An 18223-nucleotide genomic window follows, 5' to 3' on the forward strand; every position below is an offset into this window, starting at 1 on the left:
CAGAAAAACACACATGGTATACACTCATTAAATAAATGGATATTAGCCAAAATCTCTAATTACCTAAGACCACACGTAGCTGAAGAAGGAAGACCAAAATGCAGATGCTCCCAATCCTTCTTCAAAAGGAAAAAAAATCCATAGGAGGGATGTGGAAGCACAGTTTAGAGCAGCAAATCAAGGAATGGCCATTCAGAGGCTGCTTCTCATGTTTCCCATAAATATACGGCCACCAAAACTAGATAAGATTGATGAAGCTGAAAAATGCATGCTGAAAGGGACCAGATATAGAGCTCTCCTGAGAGATACATCCAGAGCATGTCCAATAAGAGGTCAATGCTAGCAGCAAAACACCGAACTGAGAATAAGACCCCTTTGGGTGGAATTAGAGAAAGTATTGAAAGAGTTGAGGAGCTTTCAACCCCATAAAAACAAGAATGCCAACCAACCATAGCTTCCAGGGACTAAACCACTACTGAAAGACTATACATGGACTGACCCTGGGCTCCAACTGCATATGTAGCAGAGAATAGCCTTGTTGGGCACCAATAGAAGGAGAATCCCTTGGTCCTGCCAAGGTTAGACCCCCAGTGTAGGGTAATATCAGGATGGGGACATGTAGGGAGGGTGGATGGGGAGGGGAATACTCTTATAGAAGAAAAGTAGGGGGATTGGAAACTGGGAAAGGGGATAATATTTGAAATGTAATGTAAAAAAATCCAACTAAAAATAAAAGAATAAGGGAATCGTGTTTTTTCAGGCAAAAGGACGGAACTAGAAATTATCATCTTGAGTGAGATAACCCAACCACAAAAGAATACACATGGTATGTATTCATTGATCATTGATAAGTGGATATTAGCCAAATATCTTGGAATATCCATGATACAACTCATACCATATGAACTTCAAGATGAAGGACGAAACAAGTGTGAATGATACAGTCATACGTATAAAAGGAAACAAAATAGTCACGGGGTGTAGGGGAGGCCTGGGAGGGAAGGAGAAGGAAGAGGGGAAAATGGGGGTGGAATCAGTTTTGGGAGGAGACTGAGGGAGAAGTACAGAGGGTCATCAAATTGATTGGAGCTGTATAGTGGTGTGGGATGAGGAACTGGGGGGTAGCCAGTATAAAATCCCAGATGCCTGGGAAGCAAAACTTCAGAGGACCTATCAGGGATGACACTAACCAAAATACCCAACAAAGGGGATATAGAACCTGTAGACACTGTATATATTTGTTTGGCATGGCCCCAGGTTGGAGGTGCGGCCAACCAAACAACTCAAAATATTAACCCAGAATTGTTTCTATGTAAAGTAAATGCAAGGACCAAGTGGAGCAGAGACTGAAGGAAAGGCCATCCAGAGCCTACCCTACCACAGGATCCATCCCATCTGCAGACACCAAACTCAGACACTATTGCCAATGTCCAGAAGATCTTGCTGACAATAGATCTTGTTGACAGGATCCTGGTACAACTACCCCGAGAGGCTCTGGCAGAACATGACCAGAAAAGATACTGATGCTCACAGCTAACCATTAGACTGAGCATGTGTACCCCAAGAGAAAAAACTGGAAAAGCTGAAGTGGTTTGCAACCCCACAGGAAGAGCAACATTATTAACCAGACCCCTCAGAGCACCCAGGGAGTAAATACCAGCCAAAGAGTACAAATGGAGGGACCTATGACTCTAGGTGCATATGTAGCAGAGTATTTCCTCGTGTGGCATCAAAAGGAGGGGAAACCCTTGGTCCTGTGGAAGCTCAATGCCCTAGTGAAGGGGAGACTAGTGCCTTTAGGTAGGAGTGGGTGGGTAGGTGGAGGAGAACCCTCATAGAAGCAGGAGGAAGGGGGAATGAGATAGGGGCTTTGTGAAGGGGTAAACCAGGGAGGGGGAAAACATTTGAAATGTAAATGAATGAAATAAACAATTGAAAAAGAATAGTTTTATTTTTTTTTAAATGAAGTATATAACCTCCATATTATCTCTGCTGTAGAATTTTACTAACTCCATCTTCCTCAGTGGCCTTGCTAATCTGACCTGAACCTGCATGCCTCTCTCCAATGTGGTATGCTCATGACAGCCTATGAAATGCCTGCTTAGTCACTCACATCCTGTTCCTGAGCTCCAAGTCTATAAACAGATGCTCAGACATCTCTTGTAGTTATGCAGAGTAAGAAGTTTCATTTTTCCTTGAGTAACAATACATTAAATTAGAAGGAACTTCTACTGTTATTCAAAAACATGGCTTTTTTTCTGATCACTGGAAATAAGAACCTGTCAAATTGAATCTGGAGAGACACTTTGCTCTAATAATCGTCTGTTTACAGAGTAGAATACAATAGAATATTCTGGAGTCGAAAAACAAATCAGTCACATAAATTTTTTTTGAAAGGACAAAAGGAGTGCAACGTAGCTGACATGGTGAGACATTTTCTAAAGCAGCACTTTGTATCCAGAGGAAAGCACTTTGTATCCATTAGTTTATTCCACAATAGTATAGTTAAGGGAAAGTAGGCCAAAAATGGCATACATTGAAACAATGTTACAAAAATCATTTGAAGAACCTAAAACATAATATAAAATGAATGGTCTCAGTACAAAGAGAGTTTAATAGAATTAGATAAAGAACTATGAGTGTACATAATTACATCATATTATGTCTAAATAAGACATTTACAATGCTGTGGCATGGATTAAACCACCATCATAGATAAATTTTAATTTTTAACTAAATTTAAATGGATATTCCTTCTTGAATGTCTTTTGTGCCTGATATCAATACAGGAGTTTTTTTCTGGCCTTAACAAAATAATGTAGCACTTGGGTGCAAAAATCAATCCAAGGAGTGCTATACTGGAAGCCAAGGTAGAGAATATTTCCATAGCCACCATGACCTTTCCCTTCGTGCTGTGATAGACAGGGAGGAATGTGATCCAAACACAGAAGAATACCTGCATGCTGAATGACAGGAACTTGGCTTCGTTGAATGTGTCAGGCAGATTCCTGGATAAGAAGGCCATGGTGTAGCTCCCAAGTGCTAAGGAGCAGAGGTACCCCAGGACAGTGTGGAAGGCAACTGTTGAACCCATGTTGCACACAATGATGATGTGACCACGCTCAGCATGAGTATCTTGATCAATGAAGGGTGGAGAGGTAACCAACCAGATTCCACAGATCATAATTTGGATCAGTGTGCAGAAGGGAATAATGAAATTAGGGGCTCTTGATACCATTAACCACCTCACCATTCTAGCTGGAACAGTGGCCTTGAATGCAATAACCACTGTAATGGCTTTGGCCAACACTGTGGAGAGAGCCACAGTAAACAAAATTCCAAATGCTGTCTGCTGCAAGATGCAAGTGGCTGTGCTGGGCTGTCCAATGAAGAGCAAGGAACTGAGAAACAGATGAAGAGTGTCCATAGCAGGATATAGCTGAGAGACTGGTTGTTAGCCTTGACAATGGGGTGTCTCTGTGCTTCACAAAGACTACAAGAACCACCGCTGTGAGTACAGAGAAGCCCAGTGCTGTGATCGTGAGTGCCATCCCCAGTGGCTCTTCATAGGCCAAAAAGCTCACAGATTTCCGGAGGCAGTGGTTCTTCTCTGCGTTGGCATAGTGACTTTCAGGGCACTTCAGACACTGATCCATATCTGTTCAGAAATGAAAGTGACTGTGAATCAATCCTCAGGTGTTCACATACCCACTAATATATTAATCATCCCCAGCTCATTGAAGTGCTTCCCAATTCACCTCTTTTTATTGTTTCAGAAAGGCATCTTTTAGTACTCTGTGCATCATTTCAAATCTATACTGTACTCTTTGTCTATGCTGACAAAAATCAAACAGCCCACTGCCTTTGCTCTCCCTTTGTATGCTTTCCTGCAATTTGTGACTCTGTTGCATCTATTTTATGAGTCATAACATTTCAGAGCAATATTGTATAATTGCAATTTGATTCTGACCTCACCTTATGAAAAGTGTGTAATCCTGGACTTTTATTCCATACAATACTGGCATTAGTGTTTGAGATTCATTTCCTAAATGATGTTTTCTGATTTGGGACCCATATTTTCTTATTTTCATAAAATCTCTTGGAAACCCCAATTTGGTTAATACTGTGAATGACTTCAAACTAAAAATGCCATTACATTCTTGGAGCCTAATTCCTTCACTAGTATAATGTTGTAACAATTAGCTATGGCATTCTTTGTCAGCACATAGGTAGACAACTATTACTAGGTATTAAATGTAGTTTTTGAATATTCTGCTCCTAAATGTTTGTGTTTTACCTTGAAATAAAAAACATGTACCTCAGTTTATAAGGCCATATTTGCATTACATTAAACCTTAGTGTACTTTTGAACACTATCAACTTTATCAAGGAATTTCTCTGCTTTATAGTTTTGAGGTAACAATTATCAAGGTTATTTTCAGAAGAATTTAATTTCTCTTTTGATATCTTGCCTTTTTCACTTTAATGTTCATGGAAATCTACTCATATTTTATCAAGCTTTTACACATTCACAACTTGTTCCTTTGCTTCTACTATGAGCATTTTGGTGTTGCTTTTGTATTATACAATGTATACTTCAAGAGTAGAATTCTATCTTCAACTTGCTTAAGAAACGTGATGTCTGTTTCATTAACTAAATTATATAAGGATAACACTTTATTTGAAAATTAGGTTTTGCTTATTCTATCATCTTGCATCAATGATATCTTGAATTTTAAATTGTTATCATGTGTATTTTCACCCTGATATGCCTTATGTATGGTTTGGATATATATTCACTAAAATAAAATTGTGCAGGATTTTATATCTATAGTTGAAGTTCTCCTATTCTGTGCATACTGAAAATATCTGTGGACATTCCATATAGCTTAAGTGCAGGCAAGAGATATTTATCAAAGGAGTATTTCATATCAAAGGTACTATGAGCTCACTTGAAAAGTCATGGTGGTAGGATTTCCTATCATGTAATAATGAACTCAATGCTGTCCTTGAGCTTAATCTACTGATTGTCAAAAACACATCTAAATATTTGATTTTATAAACATCATTAAGCGACATTGTGATTCATACCTCAAGAAACGTATCTTTTTATAAAAATTATTTATTTTATGTATATGAGTGGTATACTATAGCTGTCTTCAGACACAGGAGAAGAGGGCATTGGGTCACATTACAGATGGTTGTAAGCCACCATGCGGTTGCTGGGAATTGAACTCTAGAAGAGCAGTTATTTCTCTTAAATGATGATCCATCTCTCAAAACCCCAAGAAGCCTATTTTAACCATGATTTGTGATAAAGGTCAAGAGAGATGACTGTGGAAGATCATGAAGTAAGTGATACCTATCCATACACCAGTACTTTATAACTATGCATTCTAAGACATAGTGGAAATAATGGCATAACAATCATAAAATGAGAACTGAGAGCTGCCACCTTCTAGGCAATATATGCATTGTTTTATGGAATTCTCAACAATTAAGGATAAGTTTTTTGGTTGTTTCTGCATAAGTATGGGTTGTAATAAAATGAGGAAATTATCTTATCCTTCCTCGCTAAACTATCCCCTGCAAAAATAGTCAAGGAAAGAAGTTAATTATTTCACTTTTAACAGTTGCTAACTACACTGGCTTCCCAAGTACATTCTAATAGTTCTTTAAGGGATTTTTGTTTTTCCTTTTTAAGGGCTTCTACTTATTTACTTGTGTTGTCCTGTAATTCCTTAAGGGAGTTATTTATGACCTTCTTAAAGTCCTCCATCATCATGATAAAAATGTGATTTTAAATCTAGACCTTGCTTTTCCAGTGGGATTGGATATCCAGTGTTTGCTTTGGTGGGAGACCTGTGATCTGATGATGTCACGTAGTCTTGGTTTCAAGTTTGCTTGGGTCCCTGCGCTTGCCTCTCACCATCAGGCTGTCTCTTGTGTTAGCCATTCTTGCTGTTTCTTTCTTTCTTTTTTAAATTTATAATTTTTTATTATTTTTTCCACCTTTATTAAATTGGGTGTTTCTTTTTTACATTTCAAATGTTATTCCCTTTCCTGGTTTCCAGGCTAACATTCCCCTAACTCCTCCCCCTCACATTCTATATGGGTGTTCCCCTCCCTATCCTCCCCCAATTACTGCCCTCCTCCCAACAATTCCATTCACTGGGGGTCCAGCCTTGGCAGGTACCCCCACTGGTACCCCTACTAGACTATTCATTGCTACCTATGGATTTGGAGCAAAGGGTCAGGCCATGTATAGTCTTTGGGTAGTGGCTTAGTCCCTGGAAGCTCTGGTTGGTTGGCATTGTTGTTCATATGGGGTCCCAAGCCCCTTCAGCTCTTGCAGGCCTTCCTCTGATTCCTTCAATGGGGGTCTCATTCTCAGTTCAGTGTTTTGCTGCTGGCTTTCGCCTATGTATTTTCCATATTCTGGCTGTGTCTCTCAGGAGAGATATACATTCGGTTCATGTCAGCCTGCAATTCTTTGCTTCATCCATCTTATTTAGTTTGGTGGTTGTATATGTATGGGCCACATGTGGGGAAGGCTCTGAATGGGCATACTTTCAATCTCTGTTCTAAACTTTGCCTCCCTATCCCTTCCTAAGAGTATTCTTGTTCCCCTTTTAAAGAAGGAGTGAAGCATCTGCATTTTGGTCATCCTTCTTGTGTTTCATATGTTTTGTGCATCTTGGGTAATTTGAGCCTTTGGGCTAATATCCGCTTATCAATGAGTGCATACCATGTGTGTTTTTCTGTGATTGGGTTTCCTCACTCAGGATGATATTTTCCAGTTCCATCCATTTGCCTATGAATTTCACAAGTCATTGTTTTTGATAGCTGTGTAGTATTCCATTGTGTAGATGTACCACATTTTCTGTATACATTCTTCTGTTGAAGGGCATCTGGGGTTCTTTACAGCTTCTGATTAGTATAAATGAGGCTGTTATGAACATAGTGGAGCATGTGTCTTTGTTGTATGTTGGAGCATTTTTTGGGTATTTGCCCAAGAGAGGTACAGCTGGGTCCTTAGGTAGTGCAAAGTCCAATTTTCTTAGGAACTTCCAGACTGATTTTCATAATTTCTGGCCACATGCTTCACTTAGGTGCATTTGCTTTTGTTATTTTAAATCTAGATCTTTCTTTTCTGGTGTGTTTGGATTGGTGGGAGAACTGGGCTCTGATGATGACAAGTAGTCTTGGTTTCTGTTGCTTGCATTCCTGTGCTTGCCTCTAGCCATCAGGTTGTCTCTGGTGTTAGCTATTCTTGCTGTTTCTAATGGTGGCTGGACTTTCCTGTGGGTTTGTGTGCCAGCACTCCTGTAGACCTGTATTCCTGTTTTATTTCAGCCAGTTATGGGAACAGAGTGTTCTGCTCTCAGGCATGTATTCGCTCCTGGTCGCTGGCTTTCAACTCTCCTTGAAGGCAGCAACCAAAAGGGTCCTGACCCTACTGCTCCTAGGTTCCTGTGTGCTGGGGTCACAGATTGCACTAGGCGTTTTCCTCTTGAGTCAGGAACGTGAGCAGAGAATATTCTCCTCTGGGTTCTCAGGAGTGTCTGCACCTGTGAGGGTCTAGCTCTCCCACCACAAGATTTGTGTGCAGGGAGCTGTTTGACCGGTTCGGTTCAGATCTGGGCACAGATCTGGACCATGGGGTTCCTACAACTGACTGCTCCTATATCCCCAAGTACATCGTAAACCAAAGGGTAATAAAGAGGACAATGATTAAAGCAAATAGGTAACATACCAATATGAAAAAATTATGAACTGGTAAAGGGATGACGAAGGATGGAAAGAATTGACAAGGGTAGGAAATTGTAAAAGAATGACATTGACAAAAAGAAAAAAGATGGAGATATGCCCAACAGAAAATGAGGTAGATTACTTGCAGAACTTCTTATTTCTCTATTCCCCAAGACCTTACTCATTAATGTCATTTTAGTGATGCAAAAGAACATTTCTTTCAGCCTCCCTTCCTCCCACATCTTCTGTGGATACCACAAATCATCCCCTTCTATTTTACCTCCCCTACTAGTTGATGTTCCAAACTTCCAACGCCAACAGATATCCACTGGTAATCTGCAGGCCAGACTTGTTCTCTAGAAAAGCAAGTAAGCTGCCCGCACTTCTCCTTTCTGTGCTTTCCTAGACCAAATCCTCCCAAATCATTCAAAGCACTGCAGCAGAACAATTTTCTTAGCCTTCTGTTGCTCTGAGCTCCCATCTCCTTGGATTCCACATATCTTGACCTCTGCCTTCCTTCCCCACTGGTTGCTTTGTCTCATATACCAATTTCAATATAAAACCTCTGCTATTCCAAGAGTCACTCATTCCGGAGCAAAAATGGAGGCTAAGGCATACCTATAGCACTTCTACTGCCTCTGAAATTCAATCCCCTCAGCCTCATTTCCATGTCTGTAGCAGAATATTTTTATCTCCTTTTCCTTTTGGAAACCATCAACAGATCACAAGGACCTTCTTAAATTTCCCTCCCCTTAGCCATTGGTCCTGCCAAGACTGAACCTCCAGTGAATGTGATTGTTGGGGGGAGAGAAGTAATGGGGAGTATGGGGTGGGGAGCACACCTATACAGAAGGGGAGGGGAGGGAAACAGGGGATGTTGGCCTGAAAACCGAGGAAGGGGAATAACAATCTTAAATGTGTAAAAAGAAATACAAGTTAATAAAGATGGAAAAAATTTCCTCCCATTACTCATTCTAACAACAGCAGGCCTTTTCTGTGAATACAACTGCTCAGCAGGCAAGTGAAACACAGCCATTTCACTATTGAAATATCCAGAGAGGTAACATAAATCATACAACAACACACCCAAATACAAAGACAAATATTCAAAAACCAGTTCTGAGACATATAATTATCCCAATTCTAGACACCTAAGTGATGGCACAACAACACAATCAATAACAGCCAAGGTAACATATCTACAATAGAACCGATCTATCCTATCACATCTGGTTCAGAATATTCTGCATACTTGAAGCACAAATAAAAGGCTGCAACACAGATTATGTAAAAGTGATTGATGTCCTCAAGGATAATGTAAATAAATCTCATAAACACATCCAGGAAAACACACAAAACTTGAAGGAATGGAATAAATCTCTTAAAGAAAGCAAAAAACCATTGAAATAAATAAATTAAACTGTTCACGACATGAAAATTGCACTAAAATCAGTAAAGAAGACACAAAATGAGAAAATTAGAGAAGTTTTAGAAAAAATAAATCTATCAGTCAGAGAAAATGTTAAATCCAAAAATCACCTTAAACAAAGAAACAGTAAATCTGGAACACCTTGAGAAAACCAAATCTAAAAATAATATAGATGAAGGAGAAGAAACTCGTCTTAAATCCTATGCTTTCAACAAAAATAAAAATCAATTTTTTCTTGAGATAAAGAATAAACCTATAAATGTTCAAGAAGCATACTGAGCACCAGAAAAGATTTCCACACCACATGTTAATAAAAACATAAAACACATACAACAAAGAAAGGATATTGAAAACAAGTGGATGATACGAAGTAGCATATAAAGAAGACATAATAAAATTTCAACTGACACCTCTTTAGATACTCTAAGTCCAGAAGGGCTTGGAGAGATGTAGTACAGTCTGTATGATTCCAGCACAGATGATTCTAGCCAGCTAAAGTTTTTAAAGTTTAATTTTCTTTTTAAATTGGGTAAGGGAATCCAAATTGAAAAACAGTAACACTTATTTTGACAAGATAGCATCCAAAATCTTAAGCATAGGCTATTGTATACAGATTAAAAAATATTAAAGAATCAACCACAGTATGCGGGAGGGAAACGCAGAAAACACAAGATACAGTATGTCTAAACATTTTGAAATAATAATTTAATGGTAAAAGTTGTAAAATTATGCTGTTTTTGCTAGAGATTAAGTGCATTTTTTGATCTGTTTCTCTCAGATATAATCAGAGTTGATAATTTAATCATACCTCAAAGCATTTCTCTTAGTACAAAGCAACCACAAAATATACACAAAATACTTATTTGCTAATAATTTTCCTGCTCAATCAACATAGATTCAAAAAATCCAAGAAGTCAAATTTAAACAATATCTATTAACAAATCTAGCCATAGAAAATGTGAGTGGAAATACTCTAATTTATTGAGGTTAGCTACATTGAAAATACCCAGGAAACAGAATATTCTCACTGCAAAGTGAATAGAAGCAAAACACACATAATCAACACTGCTACCACCACTACTATCACCACCAGCAGCCATAAAAATGCAATAAAAGAAACTGACAGTTATTGGTCATTGATATATCTTAATATCAATAATCTATCAATCAATGGATACAGAGGTACTAAATATAGGAACACAATAAAAAATAGTATACAGAGAATGTTCATAGCTCTTGGTGCCTACATTAAAAAAAATAAGGAAGTCTTATATAAAGAACTCAACAGTATGCCTGAAAGCTCTAGAACAAAAGAGGTAATCCTACCCATAAGGATTAAATCTGCAGAAATCATAGAAGCTTATTGATAGTTGCCAGAAACCTGAAGCAACCATCATGAATTTTGTAGGCAAATGGATGGAAGTAGGAAATGTTATTTTGAGTGAGGATATGCATGGTATGCACTCAGTGATAAGTTGATATTATCCAAAATGTACAGAACACGCATAATACAATCCACTTACCATAAGCAGTTTAGCAAGGAAGGCCCAAGTGAGGATGCTTCAATAGCATTTAAAAGGGGAAATGAAATAATCAGAGAGGAGACAGAGGGAGGAAGGGGACCAATCATTGGAGAGCAGAGAGGAGTAGAAAAGGAATATGTAGGATGTCATAAAGGTGAGAGTGGGCACAGGATAGAATGAGGCCTGTCATTGGATGATAAAGGATGGGTGAGGGAAAAGTTTGAGGGAGAAGGAGGAGTCTGGAACTGACGGGAGACTGGAGAAGGCTGCGGAGTAGCTGTGGAGAGAACATGGAGGCTAACATTAAGATTCCACTCTGTGGAATAACAGGTTGTTATGAATATTCTTAAAGGATGGTTGTGTAAAGGGCTTTGTATGTTTAGGTGGGCAATTATATCTTATCAATTGGATCAAAGGTTATTGTGTTGTGTGTTCTTTCTTGTGGTGAATTGAGTTTAAGAGTATGTGGTGGCTGGGACACTAATCTGCCACGGAGTTGGGATGTGTGTTTCTGGCCAGATATCTAGCAGATATTTTTAGGTGCTGTGGTGCTGGATCTAGTGGGGGCAAAAGAAAAACATTTTAATATAATTTTACAACAACAGTTGCTCAGGTATTGGGAGTGGGAGACAGGAGAGGAGCCCAGGAGAATGAATGCAAATAGGCAAATGCAGGAGATGGTGCATGGTTAGGGAGATCCTCTACAAAGTCCCAGTGATCTGTGATGTGAGAGGCTCACAGGAATCAATGGGGGTGACCTTAGCTGACATGACCCACTGTGGGCATTAGAACCTAAAGAGACCACCTTTAGTAGATAAATAGAGATGGCCCCTAATGGAGGGATGGAGTCACCAATTTACCTCTAAAACTTTTTACCCAAAATGGAGCAGAGACAGAACAAAATGTTATCTAGTAACTGTCCCAACTTGGGATCAATTCTATGGACAGGCAGCAAACCCTGACAGAATGACTAATGCTATGTTGTGCTTGGAGACAAGAGCATTAACATGACTGTCCTCTGAGAGATTCTAACAGCAGCTGACTGACACAGAAGCAGATACTTCAGGGAAGTAGTGGACTGAGGTTGGAGACCCCTATGGAAGAAGTAGGAAAAGGACCGAAGGAGCTGAATGTAATGGCAACCACATAGGAACTCCAACAGTGTCAATTGACCCAGAACCTTGGGAGCTCCCAGAGTCCAAGGCACCAAACAAAGAGAATAACCTGGCTGGTTGGAGGTCCCCAGCACATACATAGCACAAGGCTGCCTTATCTGGCCCCAGTGGGAGAGGATGTGCCATATATTGTAGAGATTAGATTTCCCAGGGAAGGATGATACCCCTCGCCACATAGGGCTACCTCTCAGAGGTGAAGGAGAGGGAGGATGGGGTGAAGAACTCTGGGAGGGAAGACTGAAAGTGCGATCAACATATGGGATGTAAAAAAATAAAATAAATAGTTCAAAATATATAAAATTTAGGGTTTAAAACAATAAAATAAAAAGAAACAAATCAATATAAAGAATCAATAAAATAATGAATTGGTTCCTTGTGAAAAATAAGTAAGATCAACAAATCCTTATCTAAATTACCTAAAGATAAAGACTTTTGAAAGTTTAAAAAATCAGAAACAAAAAGAAAGACTTAACAATAGACATATACATGCCAAAAAACCTTCTGGGGTAATCACCACCACTGACCTCAAGCAGTATTACAGAGCAACAGTGACAAAAACTGTATGGTATTGATACAGAGAGAGGCAGGTAGGTCAGTGGAATAGAATTGAAGACCCAGAAATGAATTCAGACACCTATGGTGACTTGATCTTTCACAAAGTAGCTAAAACCATCCCGTGGAAAAGATAGCATTGTCAACAAACTTTGCTGGTTCACATGGAGGTCATGTAGAAGAATGAAAATCTACACTTTCATGTTTTTTCATCTTTATTAACTTGGGTATTTCTTATTTACATTTTGATTGTTATTCCCTTTCCCGGTTTCAAGGACAACATCCTCCTAACCCTCCTCCTCTCCCTCTATATGGGTGTTCCCCTCCCCATCCTTCCCACATTACCACATTCCCAGCAACACTCACGTTCACTGGGGGTTCAGTTTTGGCAGGACTAAGGGCTTGCCCTGGTGCTCTTACTAGGCTATTAATTGCTACGTATGCAGTTGGAGCCAAGGGTCAGTCCATGTATAGTCTTTGGGTAGTGGCTTAGTCCCTGGAAGCTCTGATTGGTTGGCACTGTTGTTCATATGGTGTCTCAAGCCCCTTAAACCTCTTTCAGTCCTTTCTAAGATTCCTTTAACGGGGGTTCTGTTCTCAGTTCAGTGGTTTAATGATGGCATTCACCTATGTATTTGCTGTATTCTGGCTGTGTCTCTCAGGAGAGATCTACATCCTGTCGGTCTTCACTTCTTTGCTTTGTCCATCTTATCGAGTTTGGTGGCTGTATATGTATGGGCCACATGTGGGGGCAGGCTCTGAATGGGTGTTCCTTCTGCCTCTGTTCTAAACTTTACCTCCCTATTCCCTCCCAAGGGTATTCTTGTTCCCCTTTTAAAGAAGGAGTGAAACATTCACATTTTGGTCATCCTTCTTGATTTTCATGTATTCTGTGCATCTAGGGTAATCTGAGCATTTGGTCTAATATCCACTTATGAAGGAGTGCATACCATGTGTGTTTTTCTGTGATTGGGATACCTCACTCAGGAAGATATTTTCCAGTTCCATACATTTGCCTATGAATTTCATAAATTCATTGTTTTTGATAGCTGAGTAATATTCCATTGTGTGGATATACCACATTTTCTGTATCCATTCCTCTGTTGAAGGGTATCTGGGTTCTTTCCAGCTTCTGGCTATTATAAATAATGCTGCTATGAACATAGTGGAGCATGTGTCTTTGTTATATGTTGGGGCATCTTTTGGGTATATGGCCAAGAGCGGTACAGCTGGGTCCTCAGGTAGTTCAATGTCCAATTTTCTGAGGAACCTCTAGACTTATTTCTAGAATGGTTGTACCAGTCTGCAATCCCACCAACAATGGAGGAGTGTTCCTCTTTCTCCACATCATCGCCAGCATTTGCTGTCACCTGAGTTTTTGATCTTAGCCATTCTCACTGGTGTGAGGTGAATCTCAGGGTTGTTGTGATTTGCATTTCCCTTATGACTAAAGATGTTGAACATTTCTATAGGTGTTTCTCAGCCATTCGGCATTCCTCCGCTGTGAATTCTTTGTTTAGCTCTGAACCCCATTTTTTAATAGGGTAATTTGTCTCCCTGCGGTCTAACTTTTTGAGTTCTTTGTATATTTTGGATATAAGGCCTCTATCTGTTGTAGGATTGGTAAAGTTCTTTTCCCAATCTGTTGGTTGCCGTTTTGTCCTAACCACCGTGTCCTTTGCGGTACAGAAGCTTTGCAGTTTTATGAGATCCCATTTGTGATTCTTGATCTTAGAGCATAAGCCATTGGTGTTTTGTTCAGAAATTTTTTCCAGTGCACATGTGTTCGAGATGCTTCTCCACTTTTTCTTCTATTAGTTTGAGTGTATCTTGTTTGATGTGGAGGTCCTTGATCCACTTAAACTTAAGCTTTGTACAGGGTGATAAGCACGGATCGATCTGCATTCTTCTAGAGGCTGACCTCCAGTTGAACCAGCACCATTTGTTGAAAATGCTGTCTTTTTTCCATTGGATGGTTTTGCCTCCTTTGTCAAAAATCAAGTGACCATAGGTATGTGGGTTCATTTCTGGGTCTTCAATTCTATTCCACTGGTCTATCTGTCTGTCTCTGTACCAATACCATGCAGTTTTTATTATTATTTCTCTGTAATACTGCTTGAGTTCAGGGATAGTGATTCCCCCAGAATTCCTTTTATTGTTGAGGATAGTTTTAGCTATCCTGGGTTTTTTGTTATTCCAGATGAATTTGCAAATTGTTCTGTCTAACTCTCTGAAAAATTGGATTGGTATTTTGATGGGGATTGCATTGAATCTGTAGATCACTTTTGGTAAAATGGCCATTTTTACTGTATTAATCCTGTCAATCCATGAGCACGGGAGATCTTTCCATCTTCTGAGATCTTCAATTTCTTTCTTCAGAGGCTTGAAGTTCTTATCATACAGATCTTTCACTTGCTTGGTTAAACTCACACTGAGGTATTTTATATTATTTGAGACTGTCATGAAAGGTGTTGTTTCCCTAATTTCTTTCTCAGCTTGTTTCTCTTTTGTGTAGAGGAAGGCTTGTGATTTATTTGAGTTCATTTTATACCCAGCTATCTTGGTGAAGGTGTTTATAAGGTTAGTAGTTCTCTGGTGGAACTTTTGGGATCACTTAAATATACTATCATATCATCTGCATGTAGTAATATTTTGACTTCTTCATTTCCAGTCTGTATCCCTTTGATCTCCTTTTGTTGTCTGATTGCTCTGGCTAGAACTTCAAGAACTATATTGAATAAGTAGGGAAAGAGTGGGCAGCCTTCTCTACCCTGATTTTAGTGGGATTGCTTCAAGTTTCTCTCCATTTAGTTTAATGTTAGCTACTGGTTTGATATATATGGCTTTTACTATGTTTAGGTATAGGCCTGAATTACTATTCTTTCCAGGACTTTTATCATGAAGGGGTGTTGAATTTTGTCAAATGCTTTCTTAGCATCTAATGAAATGATCTTGTGTTTTTTACTTTTCAGTTTGTTTATATAGTGTATTATGTTGATGGTTTTTTGAATATTAAACCATCCCTGCATGCCTGAGATGAAGTCTACTTGATCATGATGGATGATTGTTTTGATGTGCTCTTGGATTCAGTTTGCCAGATTTTTTTTGAGTATTTTTGCATCGATATTCATAAAGGAAATTGGTCTGAAGTTCTCTTTCTTTGTTGGCCCTTTGCATGGTTCAGGTATAAGAGTAATTGTGGCTTCATAGAAGGAATTCAGTAGTGCTCTATCCGTTTCAGTTTTGTGAAATATTTTGGATAGTATTGATATGAGGTCTCTATGAAGGTCTGATAGAATTCTGCCCTGAACATAATGGAACTGGGCTCTCTTTGGTTGGGAGACCTTTAATGACTGCTTCTATTTTGTTAGGAGTTATGGGGTTGTTTTAATGGTTTATCTGTTTCTGATTTAACTTCGGTACCTGGTATCTGTCTAGGATATTGTCCATTTCCTCCAGATTTTCAAGTTTTGTTGAGTGCAAGCTTTTGTATTAGGATCTGATGATTTTTTTTGAATTTCCTCTGATTCTGTAGTTATGTCTCCCTTTTCATTTCTGGTTTTGTTAATATGGACACATGCTCTGTGTCCTCTTGTTAGTCTGGCTAAGCGTTTATCTATCTTGTAGATTTTCTCAAAGAATCAACTTTTGTTTCTGTTGATTCTTTGTATGGTCCTTTTTGTTTCTACTTGGTTGATTTCAGTTCTGAGTTTCATTATTTCCTGCCGTCTACTCCTTCTGAGTGTATTTGCTTCTTTTTGTTCTAGAGCTTTTTAGGTGTACTGTCAAGTTGCTGATATATGTTCTCTCCTGTTTCTTTCTGCAGGCACTCAGAACTATGAGTTTTCCTCTTAGCACAGCTTTCATTGTGTCCCATAAGTTTGGGCATGTAGTATCTTCATTTTCATTAAATTCTAAGACGTCTTTAATTTCTTTCTTTACTTCTTCCTTGACCAGGTTATAATTGAGTAGAGCATTGTTCAATTTCCATGTATATCTTGGCATTCTTCCCTTACTGTTGCTGAAGACCAGCTTTATCCCGTGGTGGTCTGATAGGTCTCATGGGATTATTTCTATATTTTGGTATCTATTGAGGCCTGTTTTATGACCAATTATATGGTCAATTTTGGAGAATTATACTGGTTAATTAGATGGTGAAATGGTGAGAATTAGGTGTATCCTTTTGTTTTAGGATAGAATGTTCTATAAATATCTGTCAAGTCCATTTGGTTCATGACTCCTCTTAGTCTGTCTATGTCTCTGTTTAATTTCTGTTTCCATGATGTGTCCATTGATGACAGTGGGATTTTGAAATCTCCTACTATTATCGTGTGAGGTGCAATGTGTGCTTTGAGCTTTAGTAAGGTTTCTTTTATGTATCTAGGTGCCCTTGTATTTGGAACATAGATATTTAGGATTGAGAGTTCATCTTGGTGGATTTCTCCTTTGATGAATATGAAGTGTCCTTCCTTAATTTTTTTGAAGATTTTTAGTTGAAAATCGATTTTATTCAATATTAGAATGGCTACTCCAGCTTGCTTCTTCAGACCATTTGCTTGGAAAGTTGTTTTCCCAGCCTTTTACTCTGAGGTCATGTCTGTCTTTGTCTCTGAGGTGTTTTCTGTACGCAACAGAATGCAGGGTCCTCATTGCATATTCAGTTTGTTAATCTATGTCTTTTTATTGGGGAGTTGAGACCATTGATGATGAGAGATATTAAGGAATAGTGATTATTGCTTCCGGTTATATTCATATTTGAATGTGAGATTATGTTTTTGTGCTTTTCTTCTCTTAGTTTTGTTGCCAAGACAGTTAGTTTCTTGCTTTTTCTAGGGTGTAGCTTGCCTCCTTATGTTGGGCTTTACCATTTCTTATCCTTTGTAGCACTGGATTTGTAGAAAGATATTGTGTAAATTTGGTTTTGTCATGGAATATCTTGGTTTCTCCATCTATGTTAATTAATAGTTTTGCTGGATACAGTAACCTGGGCTGGCATATGTGTTCTCTTAGCGTCTGTATGACATCTGTCCAGCATCTTCTGGCTTTCATAGTCTCTGGCGAGAAGTCTGGTGTGATTCTGATACATCTGCCTTTATATGTTACTTGACATTTTTCCCTTACTGCTTTTAACATTCTTTCTTTGTTTTGTGCATTTGGTGTTTTGAATATTATGTGACAGGAGGATTTTCTTTTCTAGTCCAATCCATTTGGAGTTCTGTAGGCTTCTTGTATGTTTATGGGCATCTCTTTCTTTAGGTTAGGGAAGTTTTCTTCTACAATATTGTTGAAGATATTTACTGGACCTTTGAGCTGGGAGTCTTCCCTCTCTTCTATACCTATTATTCTTTGGTTTAATCTTCTCATCGAGTCCTGGATTTCCTGTATGTTTGGACCAGTAGCTTTTTCCTTTTTACATCATCTTTGACAGTTGTGTCGATGATTTCTATTGAATTCTCTCTTCTATCCCGAGATTCTCTCTTCTATCTCTTGTATTCTGTTGGTGATGCTTGTATCTACAGCTCCTCGTCTCTTCCTTTGGTTTTCTATATCCAGGGTTGTCTCCCTTTGTGCTTTCTTTATTGCTTTTATTTCCATTTTTAATTCCTTCACCTGTTTGACTGTGTGTTCCTGGAATTCTTTCTGGGACTTTTGTGATTCCTCTCTATAGGCTTCTACTTGTTTATTTATGTTTTCCTGTGTTTCTCTAAGGGAGTTCTTCATGTCTTTCTTGAAGTCCTCCATCATCATGATCAAATGTGATTTTAAATCTAGATCTTGGTTTTCTGGTGTTT

At 38.7% G+C, this 18223-nt stretch overlaps 1 pseudogene; it reads right to left on the reverse strand.

The window, feature by feature from the left end:
- Positions 1 to 2722: 2722 nt before the first annotated feature.
- LOC116894237 overlaps positions 2723 to 18223 on the reverse strand; it is a 47099-nt pseudogene continuing 31598 nt past the window's right edge.

Source organism: Rattus rattus, chromosome 2 (genome assembly GCF_011064425.1).
Source record: "Rattus rattus isolate New Zealand chromosome 2, Rrattus_CSIRO_v1, whole genome shotgun sequence".
Lineage (NCBI taxonomy): Eukaryota > Metazoa > Chordata > Mammalia > Rodentia > Muridae > Rattus > Rattus rattus.